We start from the raw sequence: 27,132 nt of genomic DNA on the forward strand, positions 1-27,132 counted from the left end.
TAATTTATTGTTAAGATATGCGCCTGTTCATTGTAATGGCCATCTTAAATAAATTTTAATAATTTGTATCGATGTTGTGTGCGTTTTTATAAAAAACCTTATCATTTTCTTATGCACAGAAAGAATATTTAGGTTTTGAAGATTACGTTTTTTCTCCTGCTTTGTAATGATTGTTAAATTTTTGTATTTATATACTTTTAGCAAATATTTTCAGCGTCCACATTATTTGAAAATAAATCACATTTACGAAGAAAGAGATAGCATCATGTCTCGAGTACTTTCATTCGCTCATTAGTGCCTATAACGAGAATCAAATCGCACAGGATGCTGTATTTCAATGTATGTAATTGGTGTTTACAAAATGCCCGTAGTTTTTGCGCTCGTCAAGACTTAATGAAGGTATGATATGATCTTTAGCACTTGATGTCGTTTTACGACTGAGCTTCTAGTTTTCTTTAAATGAATTTGCAAACAATGTTTACTGTCAATGTTTTACAATTGGCATTTGACAGACTGATACTTGACATATTTGACAGTAAGCTTTAAATAGATGAATCTTTGTGAGTAAACGTTCCCCATAGATTTTATTTTGAAGTGAAGTAGTTTAAGATAAGTTTAATTTGGTTAATAAACAGATACATTTACATACAGTAACATTTTTATTTGTTTTTATATATAAAGCTTTTTTCTAATCGTCCTTTGTGGTCTGAGTGTCTGTGCGTGTACGAAATGAAAATACATGTAAAAAAGTATTTGACAGACTTACGGCTTGACGCCAACCCTTTATGGAGACGTGTTTGTTCGTGGTTTAAACGTTTACGTGCTCGATTGATAAATGCACATAATAAACATTCTCCTAATGGACTTTTACGACACCTTATTGTGCGTGTGTTATTCTCTTTTACGGCGATGAAAATTTGTGGCACATGTCACGTGGAAAACTTTGAAATATGCCATACATCAAACAAAAGAAAGATTATCTTAATTTTTTATTGAAAATAAAGGAGAATATATATGGTTATGTATTTTGTAAGGACCTTTGTTTTGCTTCGCTCAAGGCGATGCTTATTTGCTAGTCGTAAAACAATTCTGCCACTGTTCGAGTCATGTAAATTCTTAGTGAAGAAAGGGTTGAAGGCTGTTGGACATAAGTCTCGCTTTCGTGTTAAATCATAAATGCAATTTCCAAGTGTGTTTTTTATGTTGTAATCATAATTAATATAAATAAACAAATGGCAGACAAATTTATCATACTTGTATTGAGGTGAGTTTTGTTGTAATTCCAAACTTGCTCATACATACAAGCCACCGCTCATACAAGCCACCGCTCCCGGGTCTACATAAAACATTTATATTGTAACATATTTGGTTTACACAGCGCAGGCAAGTAAAGCGCCCAGTCGGCATAATTTTTGCCCGACATTTTCAACAATCACCGTCAAATTTACACCAAAATCTTAATTAATTATACAATTAGATCTTTCCCGTTAATAACTTCCTGCATTGGTGAAAACTGTATGATAATCCGTTCGCTGGTTTTTCAATTCATTATCATGGTTTTGTAATAAAATAATAAATTTGGGTTTTCTTCTTAACTTGTGGTGCAGGTAGAAATATTAGTTATTTTAGTTTGAACGATAATATATCTGGACTTTAGTAACTCAATCACCCCATAACGATGGAAAATATTTGTTAAGTAAGGAGGTGTTATATAATACTTCAGGCCACTGCAGTCATGGCAGTGCGTGTCTATATACGTTAAATGTAAAATAAAACACATGCTTGATTTATCTCTAAAATATATAAACTGGCGACAACTGGCAGTAAAAACATCCTACGACGTCGTTTTAAATAATTATTTTTAATGATAACAAACGTAGAAAATGTGCAAATGTGCAAATATGCAATGGTTTTTACAAACGATGTTAACGAATCATACTACGTGACTGGAAACAGAAGACGAGCTATTCTTTTGTGCGCGTTAAGCGACACCACATACAGCCACGTAGCGAACGACATCGTCAAAGGAAATGGGTGAAGATATTATAATGACTTGCAATGCAAGTAGAGAAACAGTAATTAAATAAAGTTAACTTTGTAATATTTGTTGACCGAATGGAAAAAAGGTGGATTGAATTGTTACCTTAAAGCTCCTTCAATGTCTCATTTTTATCTAAATTCATTTCTGATAGGTAGATATTTCACATAAGAAATTTAGGGAGCTCCCCAAATATTATGGACACATAGCGATATTGCTATTTTAATGAAAAAATATATCATTAATTTGTATTCAAAATGTATCATTTGGTGGAATGGAACCAATGAAGAAGATCATAAATACAATTTGATAATTTTTTTGTATTTATTTTAAGGCTACTCAGATTTTCTTACACAAAGCAAGCCCATCTGAGTAGTGTAAGGTTTATTTAAAAAATTATCCTAAATTTAAAGTAGCTTTACCGGGAAAATGTATTTTTTTTATGAACTGGGCACACTGGTGGCCGCTCGGAGGAGCGGGGCATCTAAACAAGATGGCGGTTGGTTACCAAGCGCGGGAAGCGATATTTTAAAAGTTACTGTATTGTATTTCAAGAAATATAGTCATTGTCAGCTAAATATTTGCGTTTAACTATAACCTTTGTCGACACGTTCAGTGACATAAAGGGGATTTATTTTTACATCTCAGAAGTGGGATAAACCAATAAAAATGTAAGTACACGCCTACAACTTAATTATGACTTATAAAGTCCGATTGTTAATCTTTGTAGTTTGTTTTCACGATTAGAAGTATATTATAGTGATATATATGATCCGAACCAAAAGCCAAAGCATGTTGAAACCGTCTTGTTAAATAGACTACCTACATTGAACGCATGATATTCACGAAATGCCACTTACCTTCGAAGTTCAAGCTGATGTTATACTTCCCATCTAATTCTAAAAAGTTTTATCGTATAAACTAAGAAAAGTTTAAATTGAAAGTAAAAAAAAAAAAAAAACTTACATAATAATGGGTATTAAATATAAAAAAATAAAGGTATTATATATAATTTATAAGGTGGATCAAAATTTCGTTATTTTTGCGTAGGACGCATACTTTTCAATGTATTAAGGATTTTGTCCTTTCAATAAAAATCACGTTGCCCGATTTTATATCTAATGCACACAATTTCCGGCTACGAGTTTCAGATGATGGAATCAAACGATGTTGGCCGGACGGCAGAAACTCCCCGACGCGGCCGATCGCGCTCCAGGCGCAGCCTTACTCTCGGGCGTGATCGGCGCAGCCGTAGTTACTGCCGCCGGCTGCAGGATCGCGAAGAGGCGCTGAGGAAAGAACAGAAGCGGGTTCGCCAACTGGAGCTCGAGCTGCAACGAGAACTAGACGTGGAGCAACGTCGTCAGCGGAGCGTACGCCGCGGGTCGCCACAAAGGGCGACGCGGGAGAGCCGCAGCCGCAACCGAAGCCGTAGCCGTAGCCGTAGCCGCAGCTGTAGCCTTAGCCGCAGTCGTGGTCGCAGAAGTGGCCACGAACGCGGCCAACACCGCAGCAGCAGTCGCGTACCCGAGCGAGACTACCGAGGAGATTCTAAAAGGTCACGTAGCCCATCCTTTTCTTCTAAAGACGTAACTCAAATAATTAAGTCTATTAAAGATATCTTTCCGTCACAGCCGAGCCATAGCACACAAATTTCGAATAGAGATAGCAAAAACATCATACCGGAGTTTAACCCTTCGGAGAAAAACCAGCGTATGGATATTTGGCTAAAAAAAGTTAACGAATGTGCGATGGTCTATGGCTGGGACGAGAAGAGCACAGTACATTTTGCTATGCAAAAATTGTCCGGGTTAGCTAAAATATGGTACGAAAGTCAGAGCTCGATTTTGTACAGCTGGTCGGAATGGCAAACAAAATTATTAAACGCCTTCCCTTGCGAACAAAATTATGGGCAATTACTCGAAGACATGTTAAAGCGCAAAAGTAAGATTAACGAACCTATCCAAAACTATTTTTACGAAAAACTTTCACTACTTAACCAATGCGATATAAGCGGCAGGCGTGCAGTTGACTGCGTTATCCACGGCATCAGCGATAGGACCACAAGGTCCAGCGCATTAGCGCTACGGTGCGATGAACCTGACGATCTATTGAAGTTCCTAATTAGCAATAATAGAGATTCTTACACTCCTCAACCATTGTTTTTGAAGGATCGTAATTTCAATACGAATGACGATAAAGTATATAACCGTTCTAATATGAAAACCAATCCTGGGTTATTTTGCTACAATTGCAAAGAGAAAGGGCACCCGTTTTCAAGATGCCCAAAACCTCTAGTGAAATGTAGTCGTTGTGACAAAGTGGGACATAAAGCTGAACTTTGTCGTTCCAAACAAGAGACGGGATCGAGGGAAACCGACGGGGTGGCGAAAACCATGATCATAAGTAGTTCAAAGTCTAACAATAAATTTACGAAGGAAGTAATTGTAGAAGACATTCCATACCAAGCGTACATTGATCTGGGCAGTGAGGTGACCTTAATCGCACAGTCGTGTTTGGCAAAACTCGGGTTGTCTCACGACCAGATTCCATCCACTATGAAGGGTTTCGGCAATAACCTTGTGAATTCATTGGGCTCTGTAAATCTAAACGTGTCTATAGACGGTGTGGGAGCGACAGTTTGTTGCCGCGTAGTAGAGGACCAGTTCTTAGAGAAGGACTTGCTTATAGGACAAACTTTCACTGAACAACCTCAAGTAGTTGTTTTTAAAGACGTGAATAGACTACAATTTATACATGTTGACTCAGTACTACCTAACTTTATTCAAAATGATGACAATGAACGGCTTCAGAAGGTCAGTATTGTAGCACGCTGTAACCTCCAAGGAATTGCTAGCGTCAAGGTCAGAACTGGAACGCTATTTACCGGCAGTATGATAGTTGATACGAAGGTAGTGGGCAAACTAGGTGAGCAATACATTATTCACGGCGGAGTTTACAAAGTCAGGAACGGTTCATTCTACGTCACAGTGCAACCCTGCGCCGTCCCATGTAAGCTTCAGGAAAACTTGGTGGTTGCCAGGGCCGAAAGAATAGAATTGGTTTATAGACTTGCGAGCGAGGAGATTTCTACAGCTATGGGCACTCGCACTGAGTCTACCTCAGCTAAGAAATTCGATGAAAGTCTAGTACAAGTAGACGAGATGGTTTCTGATGAAGCCAGGACCAAGCTTCTAGACGTGCTGCGGCGCCATGAACAGTGTTTTGCGCATAGCTTGGCAGACCTTGGATGTACTAACATGGTAGAAATGAAAATAGAATTGAGCAGCCAGCGCCCTGTAGTTTATAGGCCGTATCGCCTGTCTCACTACGAGAGAGAGAAGGTTCGTGAAATGGTCGACGAGATGTTAGAAGCGGGTATCATTCGAGAGTCAACTTCTAACTACGCTAGCCCAATAATACTCGTGCGGAAAAAGAACGGTGGCGTACGACTATGCGTAGATTATAGACTGCTCAATTCCCTGACCATAAAAGAGAGATACCCCATCCCGATAATAGAGGACGAAGTGGCGAGGCTATCGGGACAGGCGTGGTTCATTACTCTTGATCTCATGTCAGGTTATTATCAAGTACCGATATCGGAGGACAGCAAGCATTTGACTGCTTTTGTGACCCCCGACGGTCACTACGAATATAATCGTATGCCGTTCGGACTGGCAAATGCTCCAGCTGTTTTCCAAAGGATGATGAACCACGTTCTGGGACAGGCTCGGTTTAATAAAGCCACAGTGTATTTAGATGACTTATTGATTTTTGGTGAAACTCCGTTTGAATGTATAACTCGTTTAGAAGAAGTCTTAATATTGTTAGAAAAGGCGCAGTTGAAACTTAATTTATCTAAATGCAGCTTCTTGCAAACCAAAATCGACTACTTGGGGTACGAAATTAGTGCGGCTGGCATGCGCCCAGGTTCTGCCAAAATTCAGAGCGTAGCGGATTTTCCCTTGCCACAAAATGTGCACAACGTGCGCCAGTTTTTAGGACTTGTGAGTTATTTCCGGAAATTTATACAGTCATTTGCCCAGATAGCACACCCACTCACTAAGTTGTTAAAGAAAAATGCAACGTGGGAGTGGACGACTGAGCAGAAAGACTCATTCGATGTCCTGAAGTCCAAACTGATAGAAAGGCCTGTCTTGGCATTGTATGATCCTACAGCCGAAACAGAACTCCACACGGATGCGAGCAAAGTAGGAGTTGGAGGGATATTGCTCCAGCGTCCAATGGGAAGTCAAGACGCATTTCATCCCGTGGCGTATTACAGCCGCCAGACGACCCCAGAAGAAAGGAACTTCCACTCGTATGAGTTAGAAACTCTTGCAGTTATATGCGCATTGAAGAAGTTCCGGGTTTACCTCTTAGGGAAGCCATTCAAAGTGGTTACTGATTGCAGCGCACTGCGCTCTACTTTTGAAAAACGTGACCTGATACCCCGGATTGCCCGCTGGTGGATTGCCTTGCAGGAGTTTGACTGTCATATCGAGTATAGACCAGGTACAAGAATGGGTCATGTGGACGCCCTTTCCCGGAATCCTACATACGATACGGACACTACAGACCACGTAAGATATCCACCAGTACTGGCAATTTCCGACGAGGATTGGCTACTGACTTTACAACTAGGGGACCCTGAATTGTGTAGGATTAGGGATATTGTCAGTAGTAAACTAGATCCTAAAGGACTAGCTTACATAAGAGACAACTATGTGTTAAAGGATAACAAGTTATTTAGGTGCCTTGGGAGCGATAAAGAGAACGTCAGATGGGTGGTTCCGAAGGGTGCTAGGTGGCAGCTGTGTAAGATGAATCACGATGATATAGGTCACGTCGGTTATGAAAAAACCCTGGAACGCATGAAGAAAAGTTATTGGTTTTCAAAAATGAAACGGTTTACGAAAAAGTATGTCAGTGCATGTATAGATTGTGCCTATGCTAAGAAGGCTGCCAATGGGCGAGAGGGATTGTTACACCCCATAGAAAAAGTTGCGATTCCATTTCATACGTTGCACGTCGACCACCTTGGACCCTTTGTGAAATCGAAAAGGGGGTTTACACATACGCTAAATGTCGTGGACTCCTTCACTAAGTTCTTGTTTATCAAGCCTGTACGGAGTACTAGTACTGCAAATGTTATAAAAGCGTTGCAAGACATTTTCAACATATTTCGAGCACCTGATAGATTGATTAGCGATCGAGGTACTTGCTTCACTGCTCATGCATTCCGAAGGTTCTGTCTTGAGCGAGGCATAAGACACGTGTTGAACGCAGTGGCAAGTCCTAGGGCCAACGGTCAAGTAGAGCGCTACAACAGGACCATACTTGACTGCTTGACAGCCCAAAATTTACGCGACAATGAGAAGGATTGGGACAATAAAATTGGGAAAATACAATGGGGCTTGAACAACACCATACAAAAAACTACAGGAAAGACACCAGCTGAAATCATGTTCGGTACGGCAATGTATAGTGAAGTCAAGCCAGCCTTAAACGCAGTCGTGAATGATACTCGCGATATCACTAACTTATCTGATCTCCGCGCTGAAGTCAAGGAAAAGATCGATGAAGCCCAAACTGTGCAAAAGGAGCAGTACGATCGGAATAGGCATGCTGCTCGTACATATAGAAAGGGTGATCTAGTTAAAATAACAAAGGTTGCGTTTCAAGGTAAAGGTCAAAGCACAAAGCTAATGCCTTCTTACGAGGGGCCTTTTAGGGTCATTAAGGTTATAGGGAACGATCGTTACAGGGTTGCTCCAATCGCGGGTTTTGTGGGTATGAAAGGGAAACGCAAGACCACGGTTGCCGCCGACAGAATGAAACCATGGATTCATGTAGCTTCGTTAAGTTTAGATGAAACAGACAACGAACAAAGTGATACTGAATCAATTGAATGATTATGCTCTCATGTCTTCAAGTTCCTTCCGACCAGTTTCAAACTACCCAGAGCATAAATACAATTTTAGTTTTATGTATGTACGTTGTGATTTAAATGAAATGTTATGCGAGGATGTTGTTTTGTGGTGTTTCAGGTCGGGCGCGAGCTACAGACACATTCGCGCCTGGCCTGATGCCGCACAAAACAATCGCCAGAATTTATATTTAGAAATTAGATAGCACGCTATTGTGATTTAGCCCTGTCTAACTGTTGTCTAAAAACATATTCATGAATTTGAGATAAATTGTGTAAATATTACTTCGAGTTTTGGTAAATAATTTATGCTATTATTTATATATAAATATTTATGCTATATATAGTGATTACAATAAATCTTTCCGATTTTAAGATGATTTTACGATTATAAAGTTAGTTATAAATGGTTACAAGGTTTCAAGGATTGTTATAAGTGGTTACAAGGTTACAAGGATAGTTATAAGTAGTTATAAGGTTACAAGGTTACAAGGTTACAAGGATAGTTATAACTAGTTATAAGGTTACAAGGTTACAAGGATAGTTATAAGTGGTTATAAGGTTACAAGGTTACAAGGATAGTTATAAGTGGTTATAAGGTTACAAGGATAGTAAAGTTATAAGTTTATATTTGGTTAAAAAGATGAAAATAAGCTTTTGTTAAATTATATAGCGAAATTATCGTTACCGTTAGTTCATTTACTTGCATTATGTCTCTTGCTAATTTATTGATGATGAATAAATTTTAATTAACGGTTAGTTTATTATTATATATTTGCAAATACAAAAAAAAAAATACTGTAATTATTATAATGAGTACTATAAAATCGAATAGTGTATAGTATATTATTTGAATGCCTCGTTCTGCCAAGTGTAAGGTTTTATATGGTTCCACCTGGTGCATGCATGAGGACATGCATGTTATCAGGATGGTCGAGTGTAAGGTTTATTTAAAAAATTATCCTAAATTTAAAGTAGCTTTACCGGGAAAATGTATTTTTTTTATGAACTGGGCACACTGGTGGCCGCTCGGAGGAGCGGGGCATCTAAACAAGATGGCGGTTGGTTACCAAGCGCGGGAAGCGATATTTTAAAAGTTACTGTATTGTATTTCAAGAAATATAGTCATTGTCAGCTAAATATTTGCGTTTAACTATAACCTTTGTCGACACGTTCAGTGACATAAAGGGGATTTATTTTTACAGTAGGTAACACAGACTCATCAGATACTATAATATCAAAGCAAGCCCATCTGAGTAGGTAACACAGACTCATCAGATACTATAATATCAAAGCAAGCCCATCTGAGTAGGTAACACAGAGTCATCAGATATTATAATATCAAAGCAAGCCCATCTGAGTAGGTAACACAGACTCATCAGATATTATAATATCAAAGCAAGCCCATCTGAGTAGGTAACACAGACTCATCAGATATTATAATATCAAAGCAAGCCCATCTGAGTAGGTAACACAGACTCATCAGATATTATAATATCAAAGCAAGCCCATCTGAGTAGGTAACACAGACTCATCAGATATTATAATATCAAAGCAAGCCCATCTGAGTAGGTAACACAGACTCATCAGATATTATAGCTCCAAACAGCAATAATTTGTATTGTTATGTTCCGATTTGTAGGGTGATTGAGGCATATATAATAATGCAGCAGTGTAACACACGGGACATAACATCTTAATGGTTAATATCTTTTATAGCAGCGATGTCTATAGGCCGAGGTAACTACATACCATCAGGTTATCATGTACCTTGTTATCATCTTTATTTTATGAAAACCAAAATCTTCTGCAGTAATAACTATTGGGCAAAAACAGTGGAAACGACTCAATGTAATTATTCCTCATAACATTTAGAAGAAACTTCATATGAATATTATCCAAAATTAAATATATATTTTTTATAATAATGTTGTTTTTAAAGGACTAGATGAACTTTATTGTTTTTTTATGAGGTATGTGGAAGTCCGTATGAGTAGTTACCACCCACTCTTCACCGCCGATGAACAATGCTTAGTATTGTTGTGTTTTGATTTAAAGGGCGTGTGAGCTAACAGTGACAGTACGGGATAAACCATCTTAGTTCCAAAGGTTGATACCGATTTGAATTTGAAAGTTGATTGCCGATGTAAGGGATTTTAATAATATTTAAAACGCCATTGTCTGGGGTCAATGGCGACCAAATATTATTAGTTAGCCTATTATGCGTTTTAGTGATGCATATAAATGTAAGAAGCTTCTAACATTAATATAGAAACTAATAAATAAATGCAAATAGAACAAATTTTTTTTCAACTACTCCAAGTACAATGGTTTTTTAAGTTGCTTAATCGACAAATTATGATTGGGTTTGAAAGTGAATTGTTTCGAGGAAAACCGACTACAATTCTCTAATTTAGTATAATTGTTTAATTTTAATAGAATATATATCGGAGCGTGGTTACTTTAGTTGTTGATTTGGATAATTAATGAATCGAGTAGTTAGCAATAATGTTTGATGGCTGATTTACTTTTAAGAGCGGGTCACTCCGAATGGAGTTGTAAGTGTCATGGCAACGCGAGTCGTTATGTTTTGACATGCGATTCGAATGCGATGGTTGCTTGCAAACCCATTTGCTCTTAATCGAGATGAATTATTGTAATCCTTTGATATTATTGTGGTGTTCGATTATTGAATCAATTAATACAGTGATTAGATGATATTAAAAACGTTTTATTTTGTGAATATCTCCATTGCACGCCCATATAGTCTTACAAATGTCGGATCAATCCCCGAACCCAACTGTTCGGCATCCTGCTCCTCCGACATATTAAATACATATAACTTAGCAAAATAATGTACTATATTTTTATCAAATAGTCTCAAAATGATATACGAGATAATCTAAAAAAAATTGTTAACTGAAAAAAAAAGTATTTAAGGGGTAGATTGTATATAAAACACTGGCCAACGAACAATAATAGCGCAAGCTGCTTAAAATAAAAAAAAAATAATATAATAATTACAGTGCGTGTGTTGATATAATAAACTTAATTTATAACTAAAAGGGATAATATTATTTAAAAATAAATAAATTGTTTTAGCATATTGGATCGCGGTTATAAACAATCGCGCTAGAAAACATCATTTACATAATAGATATTGCGTAATTACCAAGATTTATAACACATAAATTAATATAGTAAAAACTAATTTACTCATTAATTTCTTTATCAGCCATTCATAGATCGGTATAAAAAAGGCAATATAATTACTAAATGACTATTAACGCAATATATAAAATATAGATTATAGTCCGCCCGTCGGCTTCGCAAGGGTAGAATAAGAATCTACGTAAAACGTTTATACAATAAAGTTTTCAGTTTAAGTAATAAATACGAAGTTTTTTTACTTTATTTGGTCAATAAGGAAAGCGAGAAGGCTCGGGCATACATACGTAAAACGACTCACCGAATATTCATCGTAATCTCACGATCGCTTTGGGGTTACAGAGTGGACGTACAAACATATTTTTTTTTTATATTATTTACATACGACTATTTGTCACCCGCGGCTATGTTTACTTTTTAGAGGTTGATCGTCAGGTATTAGGTAGAAAAAAGTAGTCTATGTTCTTCCTTGTGGTTCCAGTTTGCTTCACGCCAAATTTCATCGAATTCCATTCGGTGGTTTAGCCGTAATAGGGTGACAGGAAGAGTTACTTTCGCATTTATAATATTAGTATAGATAGATAAAATTAAGAAAAGACCTTTGTTTCGGAATGAAGACGACGCATAATTTAATTTCACTGAGTGGGTGAAGTTGAAGATTGAGATTCCAATCTTTAAGTTTACTCACAAGTACATACGAGTATATGCGGAAGCTATTCGAGCGACAGCGGGTCATTATAAAGGAAGTTCAATATTTGACGACCTCCGTGGTCGAGTAGTGTGTCCACCGGTTTTCATGAGCACGCCACTCCGAAGTCCCGGTTTCGATTTCCGGCGGAATCGATGTAGAAAATAGGGTATGGATATGATTAGACTAAAACTTTTGCTTCTTAAGCGTCGTTATAATATGAACTTCCAAATTTTAATATTCAATTTAAAAAGATTATCCACCTTTATTTTGAAGTAAAAAAATAAACAGTATATCGTTTAAGACAAGATCTGATTCTCTCGTGTTTCCTCTACTTGTCTGAGGTATGGTTAGGTGAGCGCTAGGAGCGATGCCTGCAATGAATTTCAAATTTGTTCAATTTACAGTTTGAATGCAAATAACTGTAACACGATTCGCCGGTTCCGGCAAATTTATTCATTGGAAAATCCTGCTCCGTCATTATCCTAACTCTCTTAATAGATAACATAATGGGAAATTATTATATTGGTAATATTAAATATATTTGTCACGGCTTATATCAATAGATCCTTATCTATTGAATTGGAAGTGATTTAGTTAACGCGTTGTTCGAGATAAATAACAGATTTGCGATATTACAATGCTGTATTGATTTTACGTATTGCGTTACAGCTGTTTCGAATTACATAAAATGACATATACGATAAATAACAAGAGATACGTTTCATATATAATTGTATCATATTGTTTTTTATAATTTTATTTCGATGATGTGACGAATATTTCAAATCAATTGCGCTAATTAAGGAATAATTTATATTAAACATGATTTATTTTAAAACTTTTCTAGGTATAATTATAAATCATTAAATAGCCGTGTTTAAGTGTCATGTAATATCAAAAATTAATGTCATATTTGAAAATATAAATTATGTTTTTTTTTTTATTTCTAAGAACATTTATAAATCACTTCTGACGTTAAAAACAGCTTTCTTTCTAATTATCTAATGCGCGTAATTCAACCGTGAATTAAAAAGAAGTATATAAACAAGTATATAATATTAAAATGACAAGAGAAACGACTGAAATTTTATATAATACTACTTTAGTGTAATGTCTACATTATATAGCGTGATTTAATTCTAATCGCACGTGCATGAAATAGTGTGTATATAATACATTACAACGCGGCTGTTACGACCACAGTGTTAAGAATACTGTAGAAATGTCATTAATGGTTCTCGGATCAACATGTGTAGAGTATATTTCAGTAAAGTATTACAATATCGTTTTCAAGTCCGAGTTTACTCACAAGTACATGCGAGTATATGCGGAAGCTATTCGAGCATCAGCGGGTCGTTATAAAGGAAGTTAAATAATTGAAATCTCGATTGGAAAAACACAAAAAAAAACAATGTTCAGCGCTGTCAGTATTAAATTTACCCACGAAACTGAAAGTTAAAAGATACGTTTTATTTCCGATGGTACATTTTGAAATAAGCTATTTATTAGATTTGACACATTGGGACATTGAAAATTATTATAAACAATTAAGCGGCAATTAATTTATTTGTGTATATTAATCGAAAACTTAACTAAATGTATTCTCTACTTCCTTCAAAATCAAAAACAAAATATTATTATTCAAGTAGGCTTTTACAAGCACTCTTGAATCGTCATTTTACAGAACTGTATCTAGCTACCACCGGTTCGGAATGTAGATTGTACAGAGAAGAACTAGCAAAAAAACTCAGTATTTACTCTTTTCCAACATTTCCCCACAAAGTTTTATTACTTAAATACAATTACTTACCTATATACGTACAATATACATCATGCCTGGAAGTCAATATGTATTAGCTCCACACATTTTTATCACAACTATGAACACAAGATTATAAAGTTTTTGAACAATCGATCTGAATTTATGAATCAGTAAAGATAAAAGTATCTGTGGAAATTTATTAAAGAAACGTATATCTTGCCCCAAGAAGGATTTATTGACTTTGCGGAGTCGTAAACTTGGTGTTATAAGCTTATCCTTACTTCTCTTGTTCATAAAATGATTATAACTGATTATCTCAAAGTGATCAATGCTACTGTGAGTAAATATAATTTTATTGTAAATATATTGTGACTTAACTGTGAGTTTTCCTACTTTTTTAAAAGCACCCCGAAGGGTATCTCTAACTTCAAAATTATAAATAGACTGGATAGCTTGCTTTTAACTGTAAATAGAATTAATATCTGTAGCATTACCGAAAAGTAATATACACTCATAATCGAAGGGAACAGTATTCGGATTGGAAAGAGTTCCTGGTTGAAGAGAGATAAAGGGTTTTAAAACTCTGCAAATTTCAGAACCCGACCTGCTACTGAAAATTTCTTGACCAGAATTCGCTTAGCTTTATGAGCTTACTGCCGATGAGGCATTCAAGTGAAGATATTATTTGAAAGGGAGCGGTTATATTATTAAAAAAAAAAAATTTAAATAACGTTAAGTAAGTAACGTTACGTAACGTACGTTATGTATATAGTTTAATATAGGTATAATAGACAGTCCGTATTAGCGGAATATGCGTTAGATAAGTAAGATAGTATTTCTAATTAATTCTGTTCTGAGGTTAGCAACCAGTGCACCTGCTAGATAGACTATGTAATTGCTGTACTTAACCAATCTGCGTGTAGACACGACATTATATCATTTTGTGTCACGCTACGCCGTTTATATCTGGACTAGAGGCCGTTTTGACTTTACGCCTAATAATATTTCAAATGGTAGGAATAAATTAAAAAAACCTATGATTACTTCACATAATTAAACCTTCCATTTATTCATTTCTAAGACTAATAATATAGTTTTGAAAAGAAAATCGATATCTAAGTTTCATTCTAAATATTCGCAGAAATATAATGGATAAACAATTAGAAACGTACATTTAAAAACGGTTTAATAATAAAAAATGAATTACATATGAGTGCGTGATACTAGTGAATTTATTTATTTATTGATTTATACCCAACAATAATTTTATTTCAATATATAATTGTAGATTGAATATTTAAGTGTACATGCATATAGTAAAAACAGGCATTACAATTCACCACAAGTAAAATGCTGTCAAAAAATCGTTTTTGCAACTGCTCTTAATGAATCGCTATCGAATACCAAAGAATAAAATAATAGAAAATGCAGTTTTTCATTGTGCAAGACAATAATTTTCATCAAGTAAATGTTCAAACAAACTGCTCCGTTAGGACTGATACCGTAAACATGCCAGAAACGCCATGTAATGACTCGAATAAAAACTAATCTAGCTCAATATTAAATCTTTATCTCTGTAATTAACTTTTAAATGAACTCTATGGGTGGCTTTGAGAATAAAGAAGGCTTTTAATAGCTGTGCAACGGGACAATCGGTGATTGCAAACAAATTCAACGGCGTTCTTGTATCCGGCGTTTATTCATATCTCATTCAAATTGTGTTGACTTTTTATGCTGCTATTATAAAATGTATTACAAAATTACATTTTGTTCATTAACTTTTTTAGCGTATAAAAAATATACTCTCGAAGGTTTTTTAATATTGATTTTCAAGAGTAAAATTTAATTTGGAAAAAACTTTCGTCTTTTGTCTCGTTTAATACTTAAAAAAAGTTGTAATTCATTGTATTATATATATATAAAAACAACATTTTTTCGTGACATAGCTACTTAAGATCTTTAGTATTTATATTAGTTTATAACCAGCAACCAACGGGTGCGCTCAATCGGTTAAATGGATCTAGCTTAATTTTAAACAATTAGGTAGTAAGTTGCTAGATTTGATCGGACTACTCTAGCAGGCGAAGTTAAATAAAATAGAATAAGCTTAAAAATATAATAAATTAAGTTAATTGTAATATTTAAGTGAAAATAAAAAAGATACAACGATTTTCGAGTCAGTCAGTTTATACAACTATTAACATGGTAATGTTAATTTTAGTTTAATTTAGATTAGATCGTACTTAGTAGATGTAACACAGCGTGATTTAAAATTCTTATCAACTTCACCTCGAAATGATTTAAATAGCGTCGATATCTGTAAAGTCGAGATTTCTTTCACTTTTGAAGACACATTTACATTTATTTTTGATGTATAAATTGTATCATCAAGAATAAAAAAATGTATATCAATGGCAGGAAAGCAACAATACCTCAATAAAATCATGAAATTATTATATTTTATCAGCACTGACGGGCATGGGCGTTTTCTCAATATGAAAACTGAGAGGCTATATACCAACACACTGGCCCAATTACTGATATAACACTAGATATAACTTCTTCCTAATACTTGAAGTATTTTAAACTTTTATATATTATTATTAGAAATAAATACTACACACTACTGCTGTTTTAAAATGACATATTGAATTTCACGCGAGCGGAGCCTAATCTAGTATTATTTGGAGCAATCTGGCATTAGCTATATAAGATTACAGCTATGGCACATAATAGCTCGTTCTTGTTCACTCGTTCTTTACACTTCGCGAATTAAACAGCTCACTAACAAAATTACATTACGTTCATAACTGCGAAACAAACATTAGGAATTTATATCTTGCCAATTACTGCTTGTAATTCGGTACAAATGAATTGTTAACAACTCTAAGGTTTGCTTAAACTATTAAATAATGCATAACCAATTGACGTTTCGGTTTCCAAAAATGGTTTCGGCGTTAGAGGAATGTCCTATTAATTGTCTTAATCCAAATATTTCAAACATGTTTATGGTATTTGATATAATGTGTGTTTATATATAGATGTTGCGACAATTTACGTTTCTAAATTAAAAATAAGAGCATTGTAGACGTTAATGGTATATAAGTTTTATTATATACTTTGATTATATAAATATATTGTGCTTAGTCTTATTAATGCCTGGTGTATAATATAATTGATAATATTCAAATGGAATTAAAAAGGTTAGTCACGTGCACGTCATGTCTGCATTGAAATCTTTATGACTGTTAGAAGGGAGAAGTTCGTTATTCGCATAGGCTTTGCATGTGCTTATAAATCGTCTATCGAGCAATATATTAAATTTATATATTGCCAATTACAATGACCATATATTTGTATTTTTGACATATTCATTTGCATTAATACTCTTTTATAAGTGTATGTTTTGCATATTTTTTTGATATTTGTGCATCGATTAACGAACCGGAACCTAATTCTTGTTATAAAAAATATCTAACGGCGATAATAACCTCAATAAACATTTTCTATGACCGTACAATCATATAGATAAGTCAATATTGTAAAGGTTAATTTTGTTGTTCTCGTTGTTAGTGTATTTAAATTATGTAATTTAATAATGTAATTTCAATGTACATGTATTTTTAACATTACTTTACATAATGGAGGTTTAAAGTTGAATGCATGTGTGTTGTTTTTTGAGATATTGTTTATTATGTGAATGTAGTCGAAGAGAAAATGTAGAGAAAATCATCGTTGTTTACGTTAGAATTGTCCGTACATTCAGACATCACGTTTAAGTGAATAATAACATATATCTGAAATGCTACGATTCGCTATTTACTTCGATTGCAACATTATTTTATCCAAGTTGGGCACATAACAATTGAATGTCCACCAATACCAACGTTCAAACTCGAATTGTGTGAACGTTTCACACGTCTGAGAACTACGCATAGCAATTTACAAAAGGTATTATAATGGCCCAGAATGTGCCGAGATAATTTTCCAGCTATTTTGAACACCTACACGGCTTTGTGCGTCTCTTGTAGGGTACACAATAATGCTCGAACAATCCTGGCCGAAAGGTAAACACGCCGGATTCAAAGGATTCCATAAGCGTAAATTGGATACGTTTCGAGCACCTTATGTGGTCGTTATAAAGGTCATATTTGCATAACTTTGCGTCATCGGATAGTTTTGTAATGTCAGATATTCTAAATGGACAGAGTGTTCAGTTGGACTATTATTCTTGGGGAAATTGTATGAGATTGCTTGTCTCGTGCGCCACAAAGATTATTCGCAAAATGCAATATTAGGTATTAAACATATTACGTTGCTGATGAATTGCTTGATAGATTATCTCTACTATAAAAAATAAATGCCTCATTTTAAATGAGAGATAACACCTCACGTTAAATGTGTCAATTTAAATAAATTTAGCCCGGGTTAAAATACAGCAATGATTCTTATAATACAATTCGATAATTATAATAAAATTATTCTGTTAAGTATGAACTTTTGTATTTAAAATTATTCATGAATGAAAAAATTAACAAAGTAAACGCCCCACAGAGGGGTATATATATGTTTAATAAATATAATCTATAATAAATAGTATATAAATATAGTATTTCTTTTATAATAGTTTTAACTTTATAAGAAAAAGCTTAGTGTTTGAGTCACGCCACTTTGGAGCTGTAAGACGAATATACATACCAAATACATGTTTATCATATGCTACATAATGTTCAATATGGATTTTACTAGAATCAACGCTCCAGAGATTTGGTTAGAAACTAATAAAAATAAGATTAGCATTGTAGCTTCTTCGAGATATAAAAAATGACAGTCGAAGATATATGTACGTATATATATAAAATATGTTTATGTACATAAAGAACTCATGCCACAAATTACCATAATTGTTTCACGTAATTAAAATACCAATGAGATTGTTTTCAATATAATTTATGATACAAGACTTTTTGTTTTTCCTATATAATATAATTATATAAAATACAATCACTACCCGTTGCGGATTCGCACGCGGAAAGTTAATTTATACACCATCTTTAATTGCTAAACACGGACATATATTCGTTTGGCTAGGTATATTAAAAAAAGAGTTTCTTAACGGGTCGAATTGGCTAAGTTTTGTTTTTGCAACTCTTCTATACTACTATGAATTACTTACCACCAGGTAGCCCATTTGCCCGTCCACCTTCCAAAACGAACAAAAATATAATGATCAATGCTTAGCCTTTTATATACATTAGCTATATATAAATTACATAGCAGTTGATCGTTAAAATGCTGCAGAACTACTAACAAATAGTAAAAGATCTTTTATAACATATATCATTGCACATTATCGCGGCCATTTGTAATTGTCATAAATTCCAATTCTGCACTTGCTCTTATTAGCATTGTATTGCGTGAAACTGAATGCACGGGTATAGCGTGATTTGGGACGCCTTAAGCGTAATACCACTTTGATATTACGCTTCCAAATATAATGCTATCTCAATTTTGAACCTTATTTCGTTTCATGTAAGACTGTGATTTCATGTTTACGGTAGTAAAATTACATTGGCCCGATAAAAGTACCCTGTCATGTTATAGTGGATAAAGAGTTAGATGGTCGGCTTCAGTTATTGGCGGGTTACCTAATTATAAACGTACGCTAAATGCAATAAGTTGCATTTGAACAATTTACATACAATTATGAAAGTATGCGACCTTATATTTGTATATAAATGTGATACGACGGTACTATCATAGAATGGACATTGGTTTATCTTCTTGATAAAAAAATATTTGTTAGTTGTGAATGCATATTATATATATACTATAATGACAGAATTTTTTAAGCCACTGTTGCATTTCAGATGAGAAATAAAAACCTATCTAGTATAAATCCGAAGACTCGGTTTCGTAAGACACATTAAACTAATTTTGCTTTTATGCTAAGCGCATATTTAATAATTATTAATATATTGAGCATTTAAGCGCTTCAAAAGTGGCGGAAACCAAATCAGAACCTATATAACTTATAAGCCTAGCTATATACATTATATATAAATACTACTAATACTTGGGCGCTACCCTTTTGAAAACTTGGGAAATGTATACAAATTACAATTTCTATCATAATAGCGCTATATCAGGCCGAAACGACCTGACAATTGATAACCATTTTTACAAGCCGTTCCAATGTATATCATAGGACTTATCTATTCTAAAACGTTGATCACGATATATCAATACAAAACTGTAGCACAAGTAACATGTGATAATCGCTTACGCTCATATTTGAAGTTTATAAACGACATCTAAGCGATCGCCGAGAACTCGCCGAGAGTGATAACGTTAGCAAAATGGCGTGTATTGTTTATTTGCGAGTTGCCGCTGATTTAGTGGCAACATTTTTGATAAAATCAAGGTTTTCTAAACTTAATAACTAATAATAAGCTAAATACTTTTTAGTATTCCTTACCAGTAATAAATAAATGGGTTAATCGTTCTTTCTAATTTATAACCCAGACAATAATTGAAACGCATAGATGTATATCGGGTAAATGATCAAGCGACATTCTCAATTGGACAGGCTATTTATATTAATAATCATTTTTGTAAAATATTATGTTCGGGCTTTAAACAATGTTCAGCTGTTTATATAGTTACAGTCAAGTAGCGGCACCGTGGCGGTCACTGGTGTTCCTTAATCAGACATCGAGTTCACATTTTGTGATTTTCATATTTGTACCAAACCGACATATAGTAAATTTACTTCAAATTATTATGTGATCCTATTGTAACGAGCATGTAATCAAATGTCGTTACAATATTTAAGTTTGAGTTTATCACTAATCTTAATCTCCACTGAGGCAGACAACTCACCAAGGAACGGGTTGGAGGGATCCTATTTCAATGGTTCTGGTCTTACTCTAGTCCGTGATGCTACTGTATCCACTACAAAATTGCATAACTGATTGTTGATCGAACTATATTTAATTGTTAACTCAAGTTATTCTTATATGTGGGACTTTGTAATGACCAAACAGCGCGCGTCCGGTGGCACTGATGGTATTTAGTTTAATGCTTGAACTGAGTCAACTTGAGTCTATAATTTAGGGAAACACTGTCAAAATTATAGCTTCTTACAAAATATAAACTCAATCAGTCACGACGTAACATTATCAAACTAGTTTAGAAAAGCGACAGATTTCGTTATTGTTTCGTAAAATGGAGAAAATTAGACGATTGATTTGCATGAAAATTACTTTATCAATAAAATTTTGAAGAAACGATACAAATTTGAGGAAATATATTTTGTTAAGTAGGTATATTGTTCAAATCAAAAGTGTCACCTTGGGTATTAAATCTGTTATCTATTTATTTACAGCAGAGATTTCAATTTATTCGACGTAATAGCTATAAGTTGGATCTTAAAGCCATTATTGAATCCGTCATTTTACAGGACAAATTAAATTAAAATCTAGTAATTTAAACTATAAATATTTCACATTATAAAATATATACTTTTAGATATTTAGAAACGTATTACGCTAAAAATATGTGTAGATAATATGTTTCTATTAACGTTTATACTTAATGTGGTTCAGATTCTATTACCGCTAGTAGGGCGTTGCGTACCCCCCCTGTGTTAGTACCACCCACTCATTAGTTATTCTACCACAAATAATTTGTATTGCTATGCTCAGGATTCAAGGGTGAGTGAGCTAGTGTAATTACAGGTACAAGAGACTTAACATCGTAGATCTCATGTTTGGCGGCGCATTGGTGATAAGTAGTGGTTTCTCAAAGTGTCAGTGTATATGTGCAAAAGTTATCACTTTCCGCTATGTTCTCTGCAGGTCTACATACTTCAAATAGTATTTGAATGTGGAGACGAGACGTAAGTAAAATATTTCGTGGCATATTTATAATAGATGTTGTATTGCTTCGTTTGCGTGTGCAGAACGAGAAAGGCAATGATTTGTGCAAAGTAACGTCTGCTTATGTCATGTATCTTGTAATTAATTGATAAGATTTATGAATTCGAGTAATGAGTAGATATATTTGAAATTCTTGTTGTTTTATAAAAGTTTAATTAGAAATTTTGCGCTAAATTTAACGTTAATGTGACGGAAACACATTAATTATCTATCGTATACTGCATCATCGTTAGAACCAAAAGAAAATAATTGATTGTTCGTAATGACACTGTCACACTCCTTTTATAAGGGGATAATGAGGTCAGAATATTTGCCTGTTTACCCTTAATCGTTTTTTAAATAGTAAAAACTTACACAGCAAAATGTGTGACTTTCGTGCAAAAAAATATATACGGTATTTTAAAAACTTAACAGTTGTAAATAGTTAAACATGAACAAAATAGTTTTTTATATTTTCCTGTGTCGTTCTTTTAGGCTCAAGCCAGCGCAATTATTACCCTTAATGTGTTATACTTAAGTCTTATAATTGTTTGTTATAATTATGTTGTGGTATGCTGCGAGTCAACGGCAATTGTTATTCCGTGAAATCTTTTTAGTGTTAAAATGACTTCGACATTTTATAGATAATTGAAGTAATGAGTGTAATTTCTTACGCAATGCATTTTTTGAATCTTCCGGCTGAAGTGGTTAGTACTTCATCGCTTTTTTTAGTCAGTAATTGTTGAAAAATACCAAATGAGAGAACTAATTAACCGGCCATTTTTGTATATTCGCTTGAAAAGTGTGTTTTTATAATATACTTTATAGAGTTGTTTAATTAGTAAAAACTTTTTTATAGTTTTATATTTTATATTCAGTTTTGAGTTTCTTAGTAGCATTTATAAAGTTTTTTAGCTATTACAACGTCAGAAATGTAGGTTCTTAATTAATGTTTTTCTATGACCGCAAGCTGAAGTGAGGCTACATAAGCTTATCCGAAGTAATAATAAAATCGTTGAATGCTAGTGGTGTGACAAATTGTTATTATTGTCGTTAATGCTGAAATTTATTTATTTATTCAGCTTTTTGATGCCCACTTTTGGACGAAAGCCTCCTGCTTAGAACGCCAACCATCTCGATCTTGGGCATCCCATATATAAATCGACGGTACACCTCGTCACGGGGCGTCCTACACTAGGTTTGCCTAACGTGGTCTCCACTCTAGTATGTGTAAAATTAATTGCTGAAATTTAATCGATTCCAAAACATTTCTGTCCAATAAGAAGCTTTAAACGATAATATTAAATTTGAAGATTACTATAATTTATGTTTTCCTATAAAATAATATAAGAAAAATTCTTAAAGTTCAAATTCAATCATAGCTTCCATTGCTCGGTTTAGCTTAGTAAATGACGCTATTCAACTGTGGAGAGCATATGTTAGACTTCTTTATGCTAATAACAAAGAATATCTATGATACTGAGCACACCACGTACACTAATTAAGCAACATATCAATTTACAATAAAAATCTCTTTTATTGAAGCGGGTTCCACATTAATGTGCGGCCTGACTAAAGTGTCTACAAAAACTATGCGATTTATTACTGCATACAAATCATAATATGAATATTCTCAATAATTTCTTCGGCAGTGTAGGTTTGCTTTATACTATGCGCTAGAAATTTAATAATGGCGTCGACATTCCAACCAGAATACGATTGTTGTGACGTGCGTGAAGTTCTAGCTAATTTCATACAGATTACTGTGATTGGCTGCGAGCGGTGGGAGGGGTAGGAGTGATGTGTGAGCACCAACCGACGTGCATCAAACAAATTTACAACACATACGCAACCTTACAGCACTGATAATAGAGGTCAAATTTTTATAAGGTAACTACAATGTCTGCTTGTATCGATGAGCGTAAATAGTGGTGGCGTGCTTTTTGCACTAACTAGTAGAAATCTCGGTTGCGTGAACGTGCAGTGTCGATTCCGAGCCCGTACGCACGCTATAATGTGATCTATAGATTTCAGATAATTACAAGTCATGCCTCTGGATAGAGCCTAATTAGCTAGTATAAAAAGCAAATTATGTATCTTATACTGATACTTCGATGTGCAACATAAAACCTTTTTTACGTTTGAAAGGGTGAATTCTTTAGCAACGCTTTTAAATAATTATACTTTATTTAAAGTTTGTTAATGTGAGAATAGGTGGATGTTTTCTTTGAATCTATTAAAATAGCGTTTGTGTGGTCACATAGTTATTTGTTTTCTCGTATCGTGACCTTTTTAAAGGGAGAATGATGACCAATTATACAATTTGATGAACATTAAATATTTGTTATACCAACCATTGAAATAATCTATATTCCATACTAAAAATAATATAAAAAATGTAATGGGCGGAATGGTTTGCTTATGATATTTATTATTTTAATGTCTCTTTGAAATTGGCGTACTATCATTGACGGAGAGACAAAAACTTTTAATAAATTAAATCTATAGTGTCTTCAGAAATTCTTAATTAAACTTTGCTCAACAATATTTTATAGGAATACTTGCCGTTTACAAGAGTACACGGTATATACATTATAGATGGGATATCCTATCGGAAACATTGAAGATACTTAAAGTAATCGTATTTTAAATAATTACAAAAAGGTTACATAATATGTGCAAAAAAATATTTATTTATTATTATTATTTTGATAAATATTGAACATCCACACTAACGATGAATAATTGATCTGTTTGAAGTAGATAATGCTAATAAATTGAAAATAAAGATGTTGCAATTGCTTAATGATAATAATAATAATTTATAATTTAATAATATATATAAATTTTCTTTTTTTCCGTTATTATTTAAAATTGCTGCCTCTATTTGTTTAATAATTTAATTTTTAATTTTGTATCTTACATAACTGATTTAATGTTTATAATTATTCTTGATAATTGCTTATTGATTTCATAATTTATCTAATAGACAAGCTCAGATTATTTTAATTTTGTTAATTATATAAATTATCCTTTAAATTAAAATAAAATTGTAATTATGTAATATCCTCCTTTTTTTCTTGTTGCTCTAATAATGTATATTATTTATGAGTGGAAACTTGATTGGCTTGTGATTTAATTTGTATTTGTTAATATTAAGACTTATTGTACTGTTTGTTTCCCAAATAAAATAAAATAAAAAAATAAAAAATAAATAAATAAATAAACGATCATTGCTTATATGACCATCTTATGTAATTATTTTTATAAAACACTGTTATGAATATTTATTTTCCTTTCAAAAAAGAATGAATACTGATTATCATATCTTTAACATGAAATATGACGGACAAAAAAGTTTTCTTTTGAAAAACGCTGAAATCGTACTTCTTTGCAATCCTGTATCACCAAACATCACCCTCTATGGTGATGTTTTAGCAAATACGCTATTGAGCGGCTTTAACCTCATAAGTAAAAAGTCCAAAAACGTTTTTCTATTTTCCAGCATAGAAAAAAAGACAACCTTTTATACAAATTTCCCTACTTGGGTGATCAATTAAAAAAAAAAAACCGATCTAACTTTTTTTCTTATGAAACACTTATGAAACAGAAGCATAATCAACTATTTTCATATTTTTAACAAACATGGCTTAAATTTCCATCCATACTTTTATCCTCAGTTTCATCCATTTAATCATTAACATGAACATAACAAGAACATAACATTTGACGACGATGTAAATGTTGGGTAAATATACAGTAGATTTGTCTCAAGAAATGGATGGCTGTTGAAATACTTGTATTATCGTTGTTTTTTTTTCACGCGACTATAGTGTGGGACTTTTAACCTATATCTAAACATTTTATTCGATCTTAACTTTTTATCTGACATTCTTTTCCACCGAGTCATCCGAAACTGCTCGGGACAGATGTTTTTAAATAAAAAGTAAACACTATATAAAATGATATTTTCTTTCTTTAACATCCATTAATCTAATCACATCCCAATCCGTCCATAGGATAAATTAAAGCTCTTGGCGGACGGTAAATTTCCATCGCAAGAGACGCGCGTATAAATCGCGTATTGCTAACGAGAGCCGCGTCACCGTGACCGCGCTAACAGCCGTGAATACCATAATTTCATCAGACGGCTCGATACAACGGATACGGCTTTTATTCGCGTTGAGACGTCAAACGCGCTGGATCGTTGAGATAGCGTTGTGATTGTTCTCAGAATAATAAACATTTCAAAGCTAGCAAGGCTAATCTATATTATATTAAATACAAGTAATTGTCTGCGACGCCTGCTGCGCTGTTTAACAGACGTTATATGGCTAATATGTCTCTAAGAAAAACGTATCTTGTTTTACAAAATTGGACTGGTAACAAAATATTGTATATAGCATGCAGTACTCAAAGACGAGTCATCTTATACAATCTATGGTAATATAGTCAAATTATTCAGAGTGTTATAAAATGAGTTAATTTGTATAGTGTTTGATAGAGAGACTTTATGAGTAATAAAAGTTCTTTAACCTGAATATAATATTGGTATGTATAATTTGTCAGGTATTAAGATTATAATCAAATAATCTATCACAAGAAACTCTTCCTAACTTTTTTTTTTTTTATGACAGGTGGCAAACGAGCTGGAGGCTCACCTGATGGAAAGTGACTACCACCGCCCATGGACATCTGCAACACCGGGGGGCTTGCAGGTGCGTTGCCGGCCTTTCAGGAAAGAGTACGCTCTTTTTTTGAAGGTTCCCAAGTCGTATCGGTTCGGAAAAACCGCCGGCGAAAGCTGGTTCCACAGAGTGGTTGTGCGAGGCAGAAAATGTCTTAAAAATCGCGCTGTTGTGGATTTTCGGACATCTAGGTGATGCGGGTGATATTTGGAATTTTGACGAGATGTCCGAAGGTGAAATTCAGCAGCCGGGATTAATCCAAACAATTCCTCGGAACATTCCCCGTGATAAATTCTGTAGAAGATGCAGAGCGATCCAACATCTCTACGCATAGCCAAAGGATCAAGCAGATCGGAAAGGGCTTGATCGTCGATAATTCGAGCCACTCTACGTTGGATACGGTCAAATGGAAGGAGCTGGTACTGGGGAGCACCCGCCCAGAGGTGAGAGCAGTATTCCATGTAAGGCCGAATTTGCGCCTAACTCTTATATTTTGACGCAAACTATTTTAAAGTTTTAGAAAAGTAATGGTATGATTATATTGATATTTGTGCGAGTTTAGTGGTGGAATATCGCTACACTTTTATTGGATTTTGCCTGTAAACCAAAAATGTCTATTATCATACTTCTGTATAATAATGTTCGCATTACCCTCAACAAATAGCTCCTAATAAAAAAAAAATAGTGTAAGGCCTTCGATCATGATCATGGAATTCTAAAAAAAATATATTCGAACTTTCTTAAATTAAACAAATCACGTCGACAAGCCGACTCTATTTACTCAGACTTTTATAATCTTTCTACCTTTGGCCGGGGTGGATCTTTGTTAGCATTTCATCGGTTCTATTATACGATACATAATTTTATACGGTATTTTAGTTTGTGTATGAAATATATTATTTCGTAGTTTGTAATACGAGAAATTATATTGCCATGT

The 27,132-nt window shown here is 34.0% G+C and overlaps 1 long non-coding RNA gene across 1 annotated transcript; it reads left to right on the forward strand.

The window, feature by feature from the left end:
• Positions 1–8,830: 8,830 nt before the first annotated feature.
• Positions 8,831–18,457, forward strand: LOC125066012. Its single transcript, XR_007119648.1, has 3 exons — positions 8,831–9,171; positions 14,452–14,457; positions 18,426–18,457. It is a non-coding gene; the product is annotated as an uncharacterized LOC125066012 (long non-coding RNA).
• Positions 18,458–27,132: the final 8,675 nt, after the last annotated feature.

The sequence above is a fragment of the Vanessa atalanta genome, chromosome 8 (genome assembly GCF_905147765.1).
Source record: "Vanessa atalanta chromosome 8, ilVanAtal1.2, whole genome shotgun sequence".
Lineage (NCBI taxonomy): Eukaryota > Metazoa > Arthropoda > Insecta > Lepidoptera > Nymphalidae > Vanessa > Vanessa atalanta.